The 17,068-nt window shown below is 42.2% G+C and overlaps 1 long non-coding RNA gene across 1 annotated transcript in view; it reads left to right on the top strand.

Moving 5' to 3' along the window:
- Positions 1-1,236: 1,236 nt before the first annotated feature.
- Positions 1,237-17,068, top strand: part of LOC120740029 — a 74,891-nt gene continuing 59,059 nt past the window's right edge. The window contains exons 1-2 of the long non-coding RNA XR_005697310.1: positions 1,237-1,805; positions 7,185-7,539. This is a non-coding gene — a long non-coding RNA (uncharacterized LOC120740029). The remainder of the gene's footprint in view (positions 1,806-7,184; positions 7,540-17,068) is intronic.

The raw sequence follows: 17,068 nt of genomic DNA, 5'->3' as shown, positions 1-17,068 counted from the left end.
CAGGTGTGGCCATTATGTGTGTATGTGTGAGTGTGTGTATGTGCAATTTTTCCCCCAACACCTCCTCCTCCTCCTCGTTGTGTATTTGCCACACACAAAAGTGGCCATGAGGAAGGCAGATAGGGCCAAGACTGACACATTCATTTCCTAAACGGCTGTGGATGCTGCGGCCGCCTTTTAAGCAGCTTTTGCTATATATCCCCTACAGATGTCGACACTGGGTGAGTGCGGCACGAAGCGCCACTGGGAGCATCCCATCATGCCCTGCAAATGGAGAAACACAGGCTGTGGTGAGGACAGATAGGAGGAAAGAGGATTGACGGGACATGAATAAGGAGGGCGAAATTTCGACAGAGACAGAGAAGGCAGAAGCAGAGAGATGCGAGAGCAAAGAGAGGATGACATGCGAGATAGATAGGGAGAGAAAATTGAAATGAGACGGAGAGAGAGGGAGAGAGAGAGAGAGGTGAAACAAAGGAAGAGTTAGATGGGGGAGTGAGTGAGCTTTGTGGTCTCGGGCTCCATGGGAGGTTCAGCCCAATCATTTATAAAAGGTAAATGCTGTCATGACGCAGGGCGTTTAAAGGCGCGGCACTGCAGGTGTGATTTATGCTCTCAGTACGGGGCTATAAATCACCCTGCCTTTGTTTCCACAGGCTGCTTCTGCTACTGCTGCTGCCGCATCAAGACATAGCCGTCCCTCTGCCTCATCTATAGTAGCAAAACACACACCCGAACACACACACACACACACACGCCCTGCGTGGACAGCAATAAAGACCGAGCGAAGACGCACAACGATGGAAATGGATGGATGGAGGGTAGGAAGAATAGGGCCGACTAGTTGGAGTCTATCAGTGAGTGATATGTGTCGAGTCCAGGAGGTATGGGTGCGCTCTCACACACGAGCACACACACACGAGTGTCAGCGCAGAGCTCATGTTTCTCAATTGTATTGACTCTGGCACTGTTGGACTCTAAAAAAAGGACCAGATTTGCTAAAGCTTTCACACTTAAATTAACACTTTGCTTGCAAATTTAGTTGTTTTTACTGATCTAATTCAAGGCAGCAGAGATGGAGCATGGACGTAGATTAAGTTATATTGACTGTGACCATTTTAGCATGTGTTATCGGGCCTGGCTCTGTGTCCCGTATTACTTTACCACTGATTATCATTCTGCTTTGACTGTTAAAGCATGTGTTGAGTGCATCCCCCTTTACTCAAAAGTCTATATTTTGGTCTCTGTAAACAGAAATGTTTATTATCCAAAGGTCTTTAGTACTTGGGAATTTTAAAAAATTGACTTTGAGGATTTTTTGCAGGGGGTAATATGTTAATTACACAAAGGATTTGTCAAAACAATTACACATTAATTCTTTGATGAATAGTAGACCAGTTCTGAATAGCCACCAATGTCTGGCCACAGTCACAAGTCACTGCTTACAAGAACTTTACTGGTGAGGACATAGGCAGTATTGATATGATGGGTGTGTGGGTGGGAATGGCACTTGAGCAAGGTCACAAGTCCTGCTTATGACAGTCACATTGTCAGCATTCTTAAACTAAAGCGGATAAAGCCTTTTGTTCTCCCACCACTTTTGATGGGGAGTATAAAATGGGTTAAATTACTGTAGACTGTGACGTATACGGAACAGCAGGGTTGAACAGTAAAAAAAACAAAAAAAACAGAGGTTTGTTGAGTGTGCGAGAAAACCATCTTTGTAAGATGCTCCGTGTGACAAATGGCAACATTTCAGGAGTCATGCTGGGAGGTGGTGTTACTTGTAGCTGCACCATGAGTCAGTAAGCGCCTACATTTCTTTGAATAACTGGAACGGGCAGAATGAAAGTGTTTCAGTTGTACTGTTTGATTTCTAAGATGGGGAGATGGCTGCACGGGAGAGCAGCACGAGTTACAGCAATAGCAAGCGGCAGAAAGTGAAATAATGACATCTCTTAGTCAGGGTGCAACTGGGTTGCTTGCAGTATGCAATATTGTGGTTACTGTCAGTAGGGAAATTGTACGGTGTTACTTCCCCCCTTTTTATTGTTGTGTGTCAGGTATTTTTCTGCTTGTGTTTTAAATAATTCGACATTTGACTCATTCTTACTATATCGTACTGTAGGCACGCTGGAAGTACACGTTTTGATGCTTGGTTTTCCCCCAAAATCTTTAACAATATTGTAGGGCAAAATACACGTACGTGTCGACTTCAGGGCTGGAAGCACATATTGCATAGCTTAGTGGAAAATCAAGCTCTACCTACTGTAGTAAATACAGTATACGAGACAATAAAGTTATGGCCTAGGCACACAAAACACAAAATCAATAAAGTGAAATTAAATTCTAAACTTTGTTGTCCTTAATGTGGAAATTAGACTTCTAAAGAGCTGTATTTTAAGAACTGTAGTAAGACAGTAAGCAAAACATATCAAATGCCTCAGTATATGGTCATAAATGGGCACTTATGAAACAGTGGTGGATATATGTGAGTGTGCCGGAGGGAGAGCATCCGAGCAGTGTCAGGTGCTGAAAAGTGCTGAAAACTCACTATAAAAATATAGTTTAATTCAATTCAGTTTTATTGTGTTTTATATATTGAAAGACCCATCAATAATACAGAGAAAACCCTAACGATCAAACAGGCCTCTGTGAATGAGCACTTGGCGATAGTGAGAAGGAAAAACTCCCTTTTAACAGGAAGAAGGCTGAAGAACCAGGCTGAGGGAGGAGCAGACACTCACACAAATGATAAAATCTAAATAAACATTGCATCTGCTACAACCAGGAAATATTTCATTTGTCATTAATGAATAATATTATTAACAATAACAATTTGACTAATCATTTTAGTTTCTTCTCCTTTGTAGTGATTTTGCAGAGAGCATAGGCTTCTGTAGTGCCACCCGAATTATATTAAAATACTTCTCCAACAGCAAAAGCAGCACCTTGTCGCCTTACATAATCAAGCCTTTCATCTAAACCATATTTCACCCTTCTACAAACCACTCTCAACAGAAACCCAATTGTATTGCAGAAAGCAGTCAACAATGCTCTCCACTCAATACATAATACAAGCGTATAAATCACCTCTGAGAAGGCTCTCTGACTGTGAGGGTGGGGGAAGAAAATGGAGCTGTAACATGCAGCGAACAAGTACAAGCTGACCTGAATGGCTGCTGGTATTCTGATTTCCCCCAGGAGCTCCTCTCTGGCCTGTGCTGGTGTTTTAGATTCCAGAGGGAGGCCATTAATGCTCAGCCTGTCGACCTGATCCATATGTATGGCTGGCTGTTCGTTCTGTTCAGCTATCGCCTCCCTTCTTGCCTACCTGACTGTCTCAAGGCCTGCTGCAGCCCAAATTGGTTCCTGGTCTCTGCGAAACATAGAAATAGAACAGCAGACATGTTAGGTACAAAGCACAAGCAAGATGGTTTTCACAAGGTGATTATTCAGACAATGCATCTGGACATCGAGCAGCAGATAACAGGCTCTATTTGCAGTTGGAAGAACGCAAACAGGCTCCTGTCTTTTTGCTCTGTGACCAATCGGTATGGATTATCAGCACATGACTGATTACTACAGTGTTCTGTCAAACAGACCAGTAACAGCATTTATTACTGATTGTACCACAAACGAGGAATGAAAATGCTTTTTAGCAAACTGAGCAACTGTGCCAGCATTGTGATCTGAATATGGTTTATTGGCTACCGGCTGCAGCTCACTTGATGCCTTTCTTCTTTCTTTTCTCTCACTTATCCCTTCCTCATTCATGATACATTTGGTGTAGCAGTACAGAAAATGTTCTGACACTTTTATTACCAAAGTGGTTAATAAGAGCGATCCATTACGATGCAATACAGGGTGAGAAAATGCTCCAAATAGAGAAAAACACTATCAGAATACAGAGATGTTAAAGTTACAGCTACAATAGAAAGGTTACATAGGGCACTATAAGGTGATAGATGACAGTTTTTTATCATTTCATTTTCCAAACTTAGGTCTCACATACATGATAATCCGCTCTTCTGCTTAGCTTTTCCATGCTAGTTATGTATATCCAGTGCATTCAGTTTTAAATGTGTATGGTTAGAAAAAGAACGATGCTTTAATGCCATTTCCCCCCCCTTTAATTTTAATCCGTTTCAGTCAGGGGCACCAGAGAAACCTAACTAGAAATGTAAGCATTTATTCCTGTATGATGGCCTGATGATGCTATGATATGCTTTTAATGGTCTTGCACTTATGCCGCATCTCCAACTGGCCAGCTGTACTGAGTGAAGATGAACAAAGTCTAGACAGCATAATTAAGAAATTAGCGCTGAAAGTGTAATAACCCCACTTGGTGAAAAAGACCGATTCAGTCTGCTACCCACATTAGCATGCTTCAGTTTCATTGTCGTTCTTCCAATTTTTCCTTGCAAAAATCGTTGTTGCCCGTGCGCATCCATTGTAATATGTCTTGTTCTGATTCACAGGTTAAAAATACTTTTTGAATAATTGCCGCCTCTCACTTGACATCAATTTAAAAGGCTAGTCTTCGGGGGGTGGTCTCTTTGTCTCTATAGCACTGTGGGCCGTTTTAGCCTTTAATATTAAAAATTAATAAAACCAGAAAATAAAGTGGATGTGAACTGTGCTGTCCAGATATAGCCGGCTCTTATAGAGTCCATTTAGCACTCCGCATGAGTCCAAGTCATTTTCGCAATCATCACAATACATCCCGTCACATTAGGGTGCCCAACTGGAGCACGGTTTCAGCCAGATGGAGGGAGGGTCAGTAGAAAGCATCTTGAGACATAGTAGACACTGTATTTATTATGCTTTTTATATAGAACAACTTTTTATCATCACCGTCACGTGACAGAAATCCACATGAATGAGAAATTCTCTAATTATTGTTATATTTAATTAAAATAATGATGTAGATAATGTGCTGTGAATGAAAAAAGATCTGCCTGTACCCGCAAATAAAATGGGAGTAGTGAGAGCACAGGGAGTGCAGTTTGTATGTCGACCAAAAAACTGCCCGCTTGTAACTGAAGATTTAAAGTATTATCTTAAAAATGAAACCCAAATATTTAAAATAACATTACTTAATAGTTTTCTTTAATCGCCTCGTCACATCAACCACGTCAAGAAATGAAAGTTTCATTTAGTGAATGTTGAGGAACATTTCATCCCTCCTTAAAATTTTCACGACTCCAAGGAGAGACACAAAAAGATATCGATGTGCTCCTTTCCAAGTTTATATTTTCACTCAACCCAACTGGGCAAAAATGTTAAAGAAATAATTTCAAATCATCTGCTCCCATAAAGGGATTAATGACCGAAGACACCGGCTTTAATTTAAGGCTAATAATTATATCATTACGGTTTAATTAAGTGGCAAGAATTTGAACGTGAGTAAAAGATGTTATTAGTGAATTAAATGTCATAAAACCACATTATTTATTTACTTCTTCCTTATTGCTATTCTCACCTCTCTATTCGTATTCTTTTTTCAAATTTGGATTTAAACTCCACGCACACATTTTCATTACAAAGCTGAAATAACAATTAAGAGGAGTTACAGAAACCCTGGACCAGTTTGTCTGTTAAAAACATGTTTCACTTATTCAACTCTTGTCCCATTTCCTCACTAGTAGCTGTAATAATGTTTAGTTATATACTCTTTGACATACTGTGTACTTCATCAGTTTCCCCTGATTACCATAATTGTTATGAATCTAACAATTAAGATTTACAGGTCTGTTGCCAAGTGAAAAAAAAATACGGCTCAATGATTGGCTGAGAAAATGATCAAGGAACAGTTTGCCCATCACTTGTTGTTGGCTAAGGGTGTAATCCTAATGTTGGCAGTCTAAAAAAGAGTCGACCGCCTTCCAGTCGACACTCAGGGAATAATAGTCATTTTTTTGGGGAGGTGGTGTGGGGAGCACTTGTATTAAATTTCACATTCATCCTCTAAAATTATAGATTTATGTTTTGCGTATTTGAAAAATCGCTTTAATAACAAGTATTACACATACATTTCAAAGACAGGCTCTCTCCACATATGGAGTCCTGTTCTTCATGGATATGAATGATAGAAGAGTGATGATGTATTGCTGGAGGTGTTGAATTTTCTTGCCTCAGAGTCTCCGGTGAATAACCCTGTCAGACGTTCATTAATGACAGCTATAAGCCAGAACATGTGAAGATCATACACAGTGGGGCACAGACGCCTACAGTATTTCTCTCTTCTCCCGCCGCCTATGTTGCATCTCCCCCGGTTTCTTATCAGCCTCTCAACCTTGTGTAAAAGCCTAGTAACACTTTACTTTTGCAGTGTTTAATAGAAGTCTCTCTCGTGCCTAATGTGCTTACAACATTAGAACAGCACTAAGAGCGAGTGTACAGATGTAGCTGCTTGTTTTGACATTGTGGCCGCCTTGGATTCTGCATTAACTTAATGTAATCAAAGGATTTTAACTGAAACTGTTTTTTTTTCCTACTTAGACTTTTCTATAATTGGCTGCACACTGAAATAAGGCCACCTCAAAGTAAAGTGTTACCAAGACAATCCCTACAGTAAAAGCTTTGAGAACTATAATGGTTATACACTATCATCCCTGCTTAAAAACAAGGGGATTTGTCAGGGATGTTTCTGCCTCGGTTGGGGCTAGGGGGACCAAATTACAGCCCTAGTGTCTGGTTGGAGGAGGAGAAGGAAATAGATGGGTCTAGATATAATGGTGATGGCCCCTGGGTGGTACTCCTTTGAGAGAGAAAGAGGAGATTAGAGTGGAGGTGTGAGCTTGCACTAAGATTACATTTTCCCTCTTTATAATGGATAAGTGCTTCTCTCTTTTTTTCCTATTTCACTCCCACTATTCTGCGTCTGTTTCACAGTGTTCCATCTCTCTCCCTGCCCTCCATCGCCACAAACGCGCAAAAAACACACACGCACACACATACGCATTAAAAAGCATACACATGCACATATGCGTGCACACGCACATCTCTCCTCTCTCCCTCTGTCACCCTCTCCCTCCGTCCTCCCTCACTTGATCCTTACACCTACGTGCTACAGATGGTTTCATTTTATAAGAGATAAAACCACATTTGGTGGAACTGATTAAACAGAGGGAACAACATCCCCATCTGCCATTTATTCCAATCTGAAATTGCTTGGGCAGATGCTGACATCTTTGGAGATGATTGATTCACCCCGTCTGGCCAGAGAGGAGTGAAGAGGAGAGCAGAGCTGGATCCTCCCCGGGGCTGCAGCTTCCTGCCACCCTGCCATGGCTTCACCACAGTGTCACTTCACCAGTGATGGAGCTCCCAACCCCTCCCCAGTCCCCCACCTCCCCGACATCTCTTGTCTGCTGCAAGCTGCCGCAATCAGTACGGGCCCCTGATTGGACTTGGGCAGGTGAGCGCAGTACACTTTAATCACGGGGCCAGAACAAGCCAGATCATCCCCGGTGTGTGCCTGCCTGGCGGCAGAGTGGGAGGACGATCTGTGTCTGTGTGTGGATGCATTAAAAGGTTTGTTCACCCAAATTACAAATACACATAATTTCTCACTCACCTCTACCTAGCCATGCAGACAGGCTGTATTTGCATAGAGTTTTGTGATGCTGACAGAATTGAAATGTCTCTTTTAAGCATGTAGCGTGTGCAGATCATTGGCAGAGTACAAGTACCGTTTACTGGCTAAACCACTGAGAGTCGTTTGCAAAGCAAGACAGCAGGCTTAGGTTTCGGTGTAATGCTTTATTTGAAATATTTGACCCAGCACAATGCTGTAAAACAACAAAAGTTAAATGTGATATGTATAAGTTTACAGACTACAGTAGACTATAGATAAGACATGAACTTACTGAGCAACCGGCAGCTATTACTTGCAAAATAAATGCCGATGCCAGAGTAATTTCCTCCACACCAATAGTCTAATTGTGCATAGTGGTGCCTTATAATTTAGCATGTGTAGGAACTTTGTTTGCAAGGTCACAACAAATTGGAGGCCATGCAGACATCTGCACAGAACCTCACATTCACCCTCCGATGACGACATTTCTCTCATTTGGATCCAAGCGGTCAGTCACATACTCAATGACCAGCCTGCCACTTACATACTGCAATCAAACTATAAGAATTCACAATCCCAACACAAGAACTATTCATAAAAATCAAAAATACAATCCTTATGTCCTGGGCAATAAATTTGACAGTTGCCTTTGTAATATGATTTTTTTTTTTTTTGGCTTTATATCCTGCTTGGTCTGGGTAGCTGCTGTTACTGACAGACGCTGGAGATGAAGCTCTCCCAGAATGCACCTGCTTTCAAAAATGATAATTAGACCAAACATATGCCAATTCTGATATGTTCACCCTCATAATCTCAAGCGTTAAAAACCAAAAGTTTGGCGTAACGTCCTAATTTGGGAAAGTTTAGCCCGTCGTTTGTAGATGATATGTTTGTTGTTGAGCTGCAAACTTCTAACGTAGTCACGCTGATGGCTTCATAGATGTGGTGTCAATTAGTTTGAAGCAGACAGTTCTACAGACTAGAGGCTGATGATGTTTTGCGTTTCACCTTATCGTATCTTAACCTTTGATCAAAGGACGAGTCCTCTTTTTCACATTATTCTGTTTGGAGAACACGAACGATGGTAGGGATCATGTACTATAGTTGTTTCTTTGCTGTCTTCCACTGAGGTTACACGATATGAAAAGAATACCAATGGGTCCCAGGTGATTAGATATTCCACTCAACCTTCATCTAATCAACATTTATAGTGTCCTGCCTGTGGAATTACACTGCCCTCCACTAAATCGACTCTGAATCATCAGTTGTAAACACTCAAGCATTTTAAGATTGAAAACTCTTCCTGTTAAAGTGCCATCAAAGCCAGCAGCGTGTGAGCTCGAGTGTGCGAACAAATGCGCGTAGTCTCATAAAAACTGCTGAGCTGGGCTCCTCAATGCAATCAGGCACTGGTCTCAGCTCATATACTTGTTTGATGATAACCGAACATGGAGGGAGAGTGATGGAGCTCTCTCAGGGACTACAGCAATAATTTAGCCTGGGGAGTGGGTGTGAATCATAGTGAAGGCACGGGGGGCTGGAGGTGGTGGATGAATCATTAGGGAAGAGGCGGGGGTGGGGGTGGAATGGAAAAGGGGGTAGAGTCCCGGGGGACTTGGATCCATCAGACGGAGCTGCTGTGGCCTCGACTGCAGCATTGACCTGCAAGCCTGTAACCCAAACCTGTCCATCTTTCTCTCTGATCTCTCCCTCCTGTAAACCACTAGCCTCACTATTCCTCCATCACTGCGATTCATACGTGTCGTTCTCCTCTGCCTCTATCATCAGAAACACCATTCCACATCAGCGGTCTCACCTTTTCCTTCTTCGTGTCTTCCATAAACCTCTTGAAGTGCTGCCGGCTCCGAGAAAGGGAAATGAATTCACAGTCTGAATGCGTCCTTTCTCCTCTCTCTGCTGCCCTCCGTCTCTCACCTTAGGGTAGTTATTCTACATCTCCTCCCTCTGCCCTCTAAACTCTGATGGCATTCACAGCAAATTGCTCACTCCTGGAAGAAAGAGACAGGATAATATAAAAAGGAAGGAAGTGAATTGTTTCACTTAACTGACTGCCATTTTCCACGACTGCGCTACATGACAAACAGCGCGCACTCTGAAACACAGCCCTAGCCTGCCCTATGTCTCCCAGTGCAATAATCCATTACCGGCAACATCCACGCCTTTTCGAGAGTTTCAGCTCCCCAAGGCTTTGACTTTGGACAGGCAGAGGTTAGAGGAAAACAACCTGAAAACAGCCTTATCTCCCAACACACGAATGTTTGTTAAGGCTCCCCCATTAAGTCTCCCCCTGAATTTGCATATTAATTGCATTTTGGCTCTACTCCCTCCTTTTAAGGCTGCTGTTTATAGGTGCTTTATTTCTTTGAGAAGACACAGACGTCCGCGGGGATCTCACCTGCAACGGAGGACAAGAATTGAATTCCACAGGAAATTGCTTTAACTCGAGTGTAATCGAATTTGCACCCACACACACCTTGACTCGAGGACCTCGAGGGCATGCATGCATGTGGAATTACATGTATAGTACATAAAGTTACACAAATCCACACATAGACAGAAAGAAACCCTTCAACTTTAAGAAGTGAACACTGCTGCAATATGCAAGCTTAGATGGTTATTTTCAAGCTCTCTATCCCCCGCCCTTCTCTGACTTTCCTTCTTAATATTTGCATCCCTTCGCTAACTTTCTTTTCTTGTGATTTGTGTTTACTGCTTAGACATCAGAGCGTGATTTAGCAGCTTTCTCAACAAATGTTTGAAAAGATGTGAAAGTTTTAATGACTGGATTGAGTAGGGGATAAAGGAACAGCTGGAGATTCTGTAATGTAGTGGCTATTCTTAAACAGCACAGGTACACTTCAAGCTGTCTCATTTAAAAAACCAGCGCTGCAGTTTTAGCCATACTTTAGAATAACAGGTGATTGAGCATTCTCCCATCCCTATCTCCAAAGCAGTGTGACCATATGGATCTTATTTCAAAACGATGTACCGAATGGCACTCTGTAAGTGTGATCCACTCTGCATTATGCAGAGTGGATCTATTTATTATTTTCAAGATAATAGTTTCATTTCACAGATTATGACTCACATGTATTTTTTCCCCCGCATGCATGGTTGCAGTGATGCTTGGCATTTAAGAGAAAGTACCAAAACAGCGAAGGAGTCATTATTTTTATTACCGTTCATCTCCAGAAACAATGTTTATGATGATCGGCATCTTCAACACAATTATTATATTCCTAGGATGCAAATAAATTCCTCCACAGAATCTGTTTTCATTTTCATTTATTTTAATGGTCCTTTATTCCTCGAATCAAATCTAATGATCTGCACTAAGCCCATCGGAGTGACTTGGTTCCGGAGCATCGATTTCCTTTGTGTTGCAGATTGATCTGTGCCTTGTTACTGCTCAGTATGTCACAGCCTCCCTCGGAAAAGGCGCATAATAAAACCCAAAAACCCCCAAAGAGGAAACAACAAAAAACCAGACTGATGTACTACAGTAAAGTAGCTTTATTATCATGAAAAATCTTTAAATCACTACAAATGTCAGCATGGACTATATCACAGATTAAATCCTTGTCCAGGCTTCATATAACTTCTTGACTTGTTGAATGGTCAGATACTGTAGCTTCAGAAATCGCCTTATTTGTAGCGTTTCTCCCTGGTTGGCTCAACACTTTCTGTGGTGACACAGCTTTACGAACTATTTCTGAGTGACAAAAAATAGACCGTTAATGTGCTGCTATGCCACTGGCCCCAATGCCTTTGCCCCCCTTCACTCTGGTGTGTTAGTATGTGAACAGTAGCCTGGGAGAACAGAGTCTCATTAAAGCTTCCGTTGCAGTGGACCACTCCCCAGATCTCCCTGCAGCAGCATCATCCCTTCACACGGTGGACCACAACCCCCAAGGGCCGCTGCACACAAGCGTACACACATGTGCACACATGCGCAGATTAAACCCTTAGTCTTTCCATTAGGCCATTTACTAAAGCACTCTTCTTTTTATCATGGTTGTCTGACTTCTCTCTCATCTATGCTAAGGCAGACTGGGCACAGACCCCCCACCAGCATCAGTGTCTCACTTTTTGAGAATTTATCGATAAGGACAAACAAAGAAATGTGCAGTGCAGTACATGTGTTATGCACGAGCTCAGCATGTGCATGCGTGCGTGCACATTTGATTCGGCTTTGAGGAGGTTTCTATGTGATATGTGTGCATAATGTGTTCTGAGGGGTTCGGTGGGCACGCGATGGGACACATAGGGCTGCTCTCCCGCAGATGCAATTAGGCTAAATGGGATTATGCCTATCACATTTCAGACAGGCCGGCCCCACAGCCACCTGGGGGAGAGGGTGATGGGTGGAGGGTGAGGGAGGTGTGGCCTGATGAAGAGGGATAGAAAAAGAGGAAAAGGGTGGAGAGGTGGGGAAGATGCAAAGAGGGGAATGTTGTCTCGGAGACGGCATCCAGTGTAGTGTTAATGGAGGCTGTGGTAAAGCACACTGATGCTATGCAATACTATAATGAAATGCAATGACAGGGTGAATAAAACAGCGTCCCTGTCAGGTGATTCAACACATCCCTGACCTTCCGCTACAGCGGCATTTTGTGACGTCTTTGATGTGATGTACTGCTGAACCCCCTCTGTTATCAGGCTAAATGTCAACATCAACAAAGAAATCGAGGGAGGGCATGCTGCCTCAACACATGCTCGTGCTAGAAGTGGTTGTTGTTTGAACTGTGTGGTTGTAGGATTTAGTAGAGGACATGGATGAAGAGGGAAGAATGTAGAATTATGATTTTCACAAGTAGCTGTACTTCTTTAGTGCTTGTGTAATGGATTGATAACCACAGAAAACAAATGTGTTTTTGTCTTTATCGCTCCCCGTCTCCTAAAGACATAACGACAGTCCACTGAAAACTGCACCGAAAATTTATCCAATAATCAAATGCAAATTCAGAAGGGAAATGAAGTAGTGTAGAAATTAATCAACTCATGGACAACAACCCGAAATCCTGTTTAACTACTGAAAATGATTAGCTTGATTACTACTTAGCTACCACGCTACCTATTTGTTACCACCACCACCACCAACAACAAAAAAGTACTACATTACTCTTTAAATTAATACAGCACATTATTTATTCACAGCAATTTGTTATGCTACATGCTATATTATTTTCCCGTTACTCTGTAAAGTGACCTGAAATGCATTGCCATATAATTATCAGTTAACAATACTGATTTTAGGCAAACATAGATCCCTATCCTAATGACGCACATCATTTTTCTTTAAGTTTATAATATCTGAACACAAAGCAAAGTAGAAAATCACCCTAAAGGATATTCACAATGATCGCTACTGTGATTCTACTGTAGAAACATGTAAAGCCAGAAATGGAGGCTACAGTGCTCCAAAGCCTGCTCATCACTGCCTTTGTTACCTGCTAAAGATCAGGGCCTGGGCTTGGGCTGGCATTCACTCAGCTTTATAACATCACTCTGGGTTCTTGGATAGCTTTGTGTTTGCATGCTGTCTGTGCAGATGCTTGCTGAGGGCTGAAGTTGTGTTAGCAGCATAACATGGTTGTTTCTGTCCTAGATGCAGTTTGCATTTCACCATTGCAATCTTTACCTTTTGTGCAACAAAAAGGAAAGTAATCTCCATATCTCTGCTCCTCAAAAGCAGTCGGCCCCTCTACCAGTTTCCACCTCCCAGCACAGGAACTGAAATCAGCTGATTGTAACGCAAGTGCGCAGAAAGAAAAACAATTTGTTTGTTTGATGTTTATTTATTTATTTTTTGTGCCCAGCATGCCAAGAGCCTTCGTAACGCAAGTACCAGCATGTCTGTACTTTGGACCGTGTTACATCCAACACTACTTCTGTTGTATGTGGAAGTGGACAACTTGTAAAATCCAAATCTACAACACTTGGGTCTTCTTACTTTATATGTTTGCCTGTAATGAGCATGTGTGCTAACACTTGTTACATTTGACCAGCTCTAGATGATCATACATTAGTATAACTTACTCTACTTTCCCTTGCTTTGCTCTCATAATTGTTTAAATTGGCCTCTGTGAGACTAAACATGTACAACATGTACATGGACATTATAACATTGTCAATAACGCTGTAACTCTTTTAAAACGCTAAGCTTTGAGACATTGCTGCCAGCGATGGACCTCCCTCACCTACACGCACCTCTTTGGCAGGAGCAGAGCAGGGCACAGTGTAACCAGTCTTGCAGTCGCCCATGCTCGCTCTTACATTAATCAAAAGCGTTGTGGCAGTGTCCAGCCCACCTCTCCATCCCCAGGTGCCAGCTGTGTTTGGGCTGGCACCTGTCTGGCCCCTAATAAAATACTATCTCTTTTCCTTGGCCTTGTGCTTACAAGACCAAATGCTGAGACTGTTATGCACATTTGTGCACATGAACATAGACCTGCAGAGGCACGGATACTCTTTAATGCATAGAAATAAACAAGTACAAGTTTTTACAATTTGTACAAGAATGAATATTTTCCATATTTTAGTATATTTACTTCATTATTTGAATCGGAACAAATGAGGAATTTTGTCATCTGTGTCAAACTACTCATATTGGTCAATAACTACATTTTAGATGCTGGTTCCCTGGTGGGATGGGTCTCACTTGGAGCCCATGTGAATGGGAGCAGCAATTTTTTTTTAATGTTTGTCATTGTGAGCAAATAACTGTCTGGATGCAACTGGACATCTCATAATGATGAGAAATTAAATGTTCACAGTGAACCATGGAGAGAGCCTACAATATGCTCCTGAACATTGGGGGACAGAGATCTGAGACCTGGGGGGTGGCAAACTGGAGAGCTGTGATAGGATACGGCCCATTAATTATTGAATTTGCTGACGTTATGACAAATGGCGTTGTCCTAGCCCTTGCTGAAGCTCATGACTTTTACAAGGCCAGCTGGACAGAGCCTCAGCATTTCTACTGTAAAACCACATAAGCAGGTTTAAAATTAATGCTGTTTTCCCACCTCAATAAATGTTCTCTAACCACCTGCAGTTTGGCAAAAATTAGATTAAGTAGCCCGAGTTAAATATCTTTAAGCTGGGTCACTTTTGCTGGGTCTGACATCCACCTTGAGAACCTCCGTGAGGCTTTGCAGTTTTGGGAAGGAGAATAATTGAATGAAGGTGCATGAAGGTGAGCAAGCCAGTGTGGGAGTCAGTCACACCTCCGTGTTGGGTGTTTTTGCAATGTGAGGCCAGCAGTGAAAGAAAGGCAACAGTGTGCTGTGTTTGCACTGCGTAGGATTGCCTCCTGCTCCTGACGTGTATGTGGTCAGCTGTGCCCTAAGGAGGTGTCCACTATGAATTGTTGGTTAAAGTCCCGAAGGCTCGGGAGTGTATACAAATGCTTCTCCCACGCATGCACTGAGCACAAACGCTCCTATATACGAGTGTGTGTTTCGTCGTCCGCGTCTCTTTGAGCTTATTCTATTTTGAATAATCCATCATGGAGCCACCTTTTCATTGTTCATCTATGTCTGACTGCATCTAACCTTCACGCACCTGCAACACAGGGAGTGAGAAACAGAATGTGAAGCAAAACACGACAGGCAAAAAAAGAAAAAGAAGGGGGGCCGAGTTAGTACATAATGTACTCCGCACCTAAATCATCCTTGTTTGGTCTGCCTAAAATAAGCTTCACTGCAGCTGTTAACCTTTAATAGCAACGATGTATCACTGGAAGAGGAATCAGCGCACCTCTGTTCACCTTCGTCACTGCTTTTAATATCTTGCAAAAATTAGTCTCTGGTGAAATGAGCAGGCCTTGAATGTTACTAATTTAAATTATTAAACAACTGGGTACCATATACTGAATAATGACTCCTTTAATATGAGACGCTTAAGACTGAGTGAACTAGAGCTCGAATAATAAACACCATTTATAAGTCAAACGTATGGTGAGAAGTAAGGGAGAGTATTCTCAGCGTATTTGTCTCCTGTGGTGTTTGCCTATCTCAGAATAGAGCGAATGCTCGTGAGTCAGCCAGGGTCTGCGGGCCTTATTTCTTTGCTGGATGCACTGTCGTTAGCGGCTATCCCTGTAGATACTGCCTGATGCCAGCTGCTGTTCTGGCCCTCTGGAAAAGAGGCTGGCAATTAGACCTTGTGCTTAAAACAAGGTGAGTCAGGACCTTTTAATGGAGCACTATTTCTGAGCTCCCACACATGTGGCTTTTTAGATTTTCGCTGCGCCAGAGAACTCTGCAGCACTGAGGCGTGGAGGTTACTACGTCCAAATAACTGGGGTAGTGGGTGGCTCGGTAATAGTGCAGCATTTTTCTACAGGAATAGCTTTTTCGTTTCTTTTTTTTCTGTACGAAACTGAATGTAATCTGTGCTTTCATCTTCCACTCGAAGCCATTTGCTAATGGTGTTTATTCTTTCACAGTTTCTAAACCAGTTTGTAATTTAATCTGTTCTAACACAGAAGTGAAAATTTTCTAGGGTTTAGATCGTTAATAACTGCTTTGCTGGAAAACACTGTGTCATTATGCATAAGAGCTATAGTGCTGTTGCATATTAGCTCTTCACTGGCTTCCTGGTGTTTTTTATCTGGAAGGGTGAGGTTAACTTTCTTAATCTGTTCTCCCTCTCATCTCTCATCTCAGACCTTGATAAGATGGAAGGGAAAAGCTGCCTGTGTTTAGACTACTGCACCTTGTTTCCTTGGACCTTACCCAGCTAACCTTGAGTCTATTCAATGACGAGCATAAACCAGTAAACACACTGACATGCGTCCTGCCTCTCTCTAGCTTTCTCTCCCACACGCAAAGTGAAACACAAACATACACACAGCATGAAGAGACCACGTAAACATGAGCAAGGCAAGAAACGATTTGCTGTTGCACAAATAGAAGAGTTCAGGTTAAAAAAGAAATCTCTATTTTTTGTTGTAGTTAAAGGAAAAAAATAAGCTTGAACTTGAATCTCACATCTGTTTATTTTCAGCTAGCTTTGATTGCCTAGCTCATGTTAAATATGACTTATTGTAACGCGTGATAGCAAAAATATTTTCAAATAAAATTTTCTTTAAAGCGTTTTTTTTTTTTTTTTAGACTCCTGCGCTTTTCAAGGAGTGGTACTGAGCAAAAAACAGAAAGCTGATGTTGTGTTACTGAAATGTCTGCCAGGTCCTTCCTCAAGCTGTGAAATCTGAATCCTCGGACCAGACTGGAGAGTCACAGTCATCCATACACGGCGACAGACGTAAAGGCCGCTGGACCTCGACTCTGGTTGGCTGAAACTGTCAGACTACCATCTGAGGAGGGGCCATATACTCATAATATATGACAGCCTTCAACCTGGCCAGTCTAAATAGATTATCTTGGCTGCGTCTTCCCCCGACCAGGTGCCAATGTGTAAAACAGACCAACTATGTTAAAAAAAAAAAAAAAAGCAGTT

Source organism: Simochromis diagramma, unplaced genomic scaffold (genome assembly GCF_900408965.1).
Source record: "Simochromis diagramma unplaced genomic scaffold, fSimDia1.1 OVJJ01000304.1, whole genome shotgun sequence".
In the NCBI taxonomy this organism is placed as follows: domain Eukaryota; kingdom Metazoa; phylum Chordata; class Actinopteri; order Cichliformes; family Cichlidae; genus Simochromis; species Simochromis diagramma.
The sequence above is the reverse complement of the archived record's forward strand: the minus strand, read 5'-3'. Positions and strand labels throughout refer to the sequence as shown.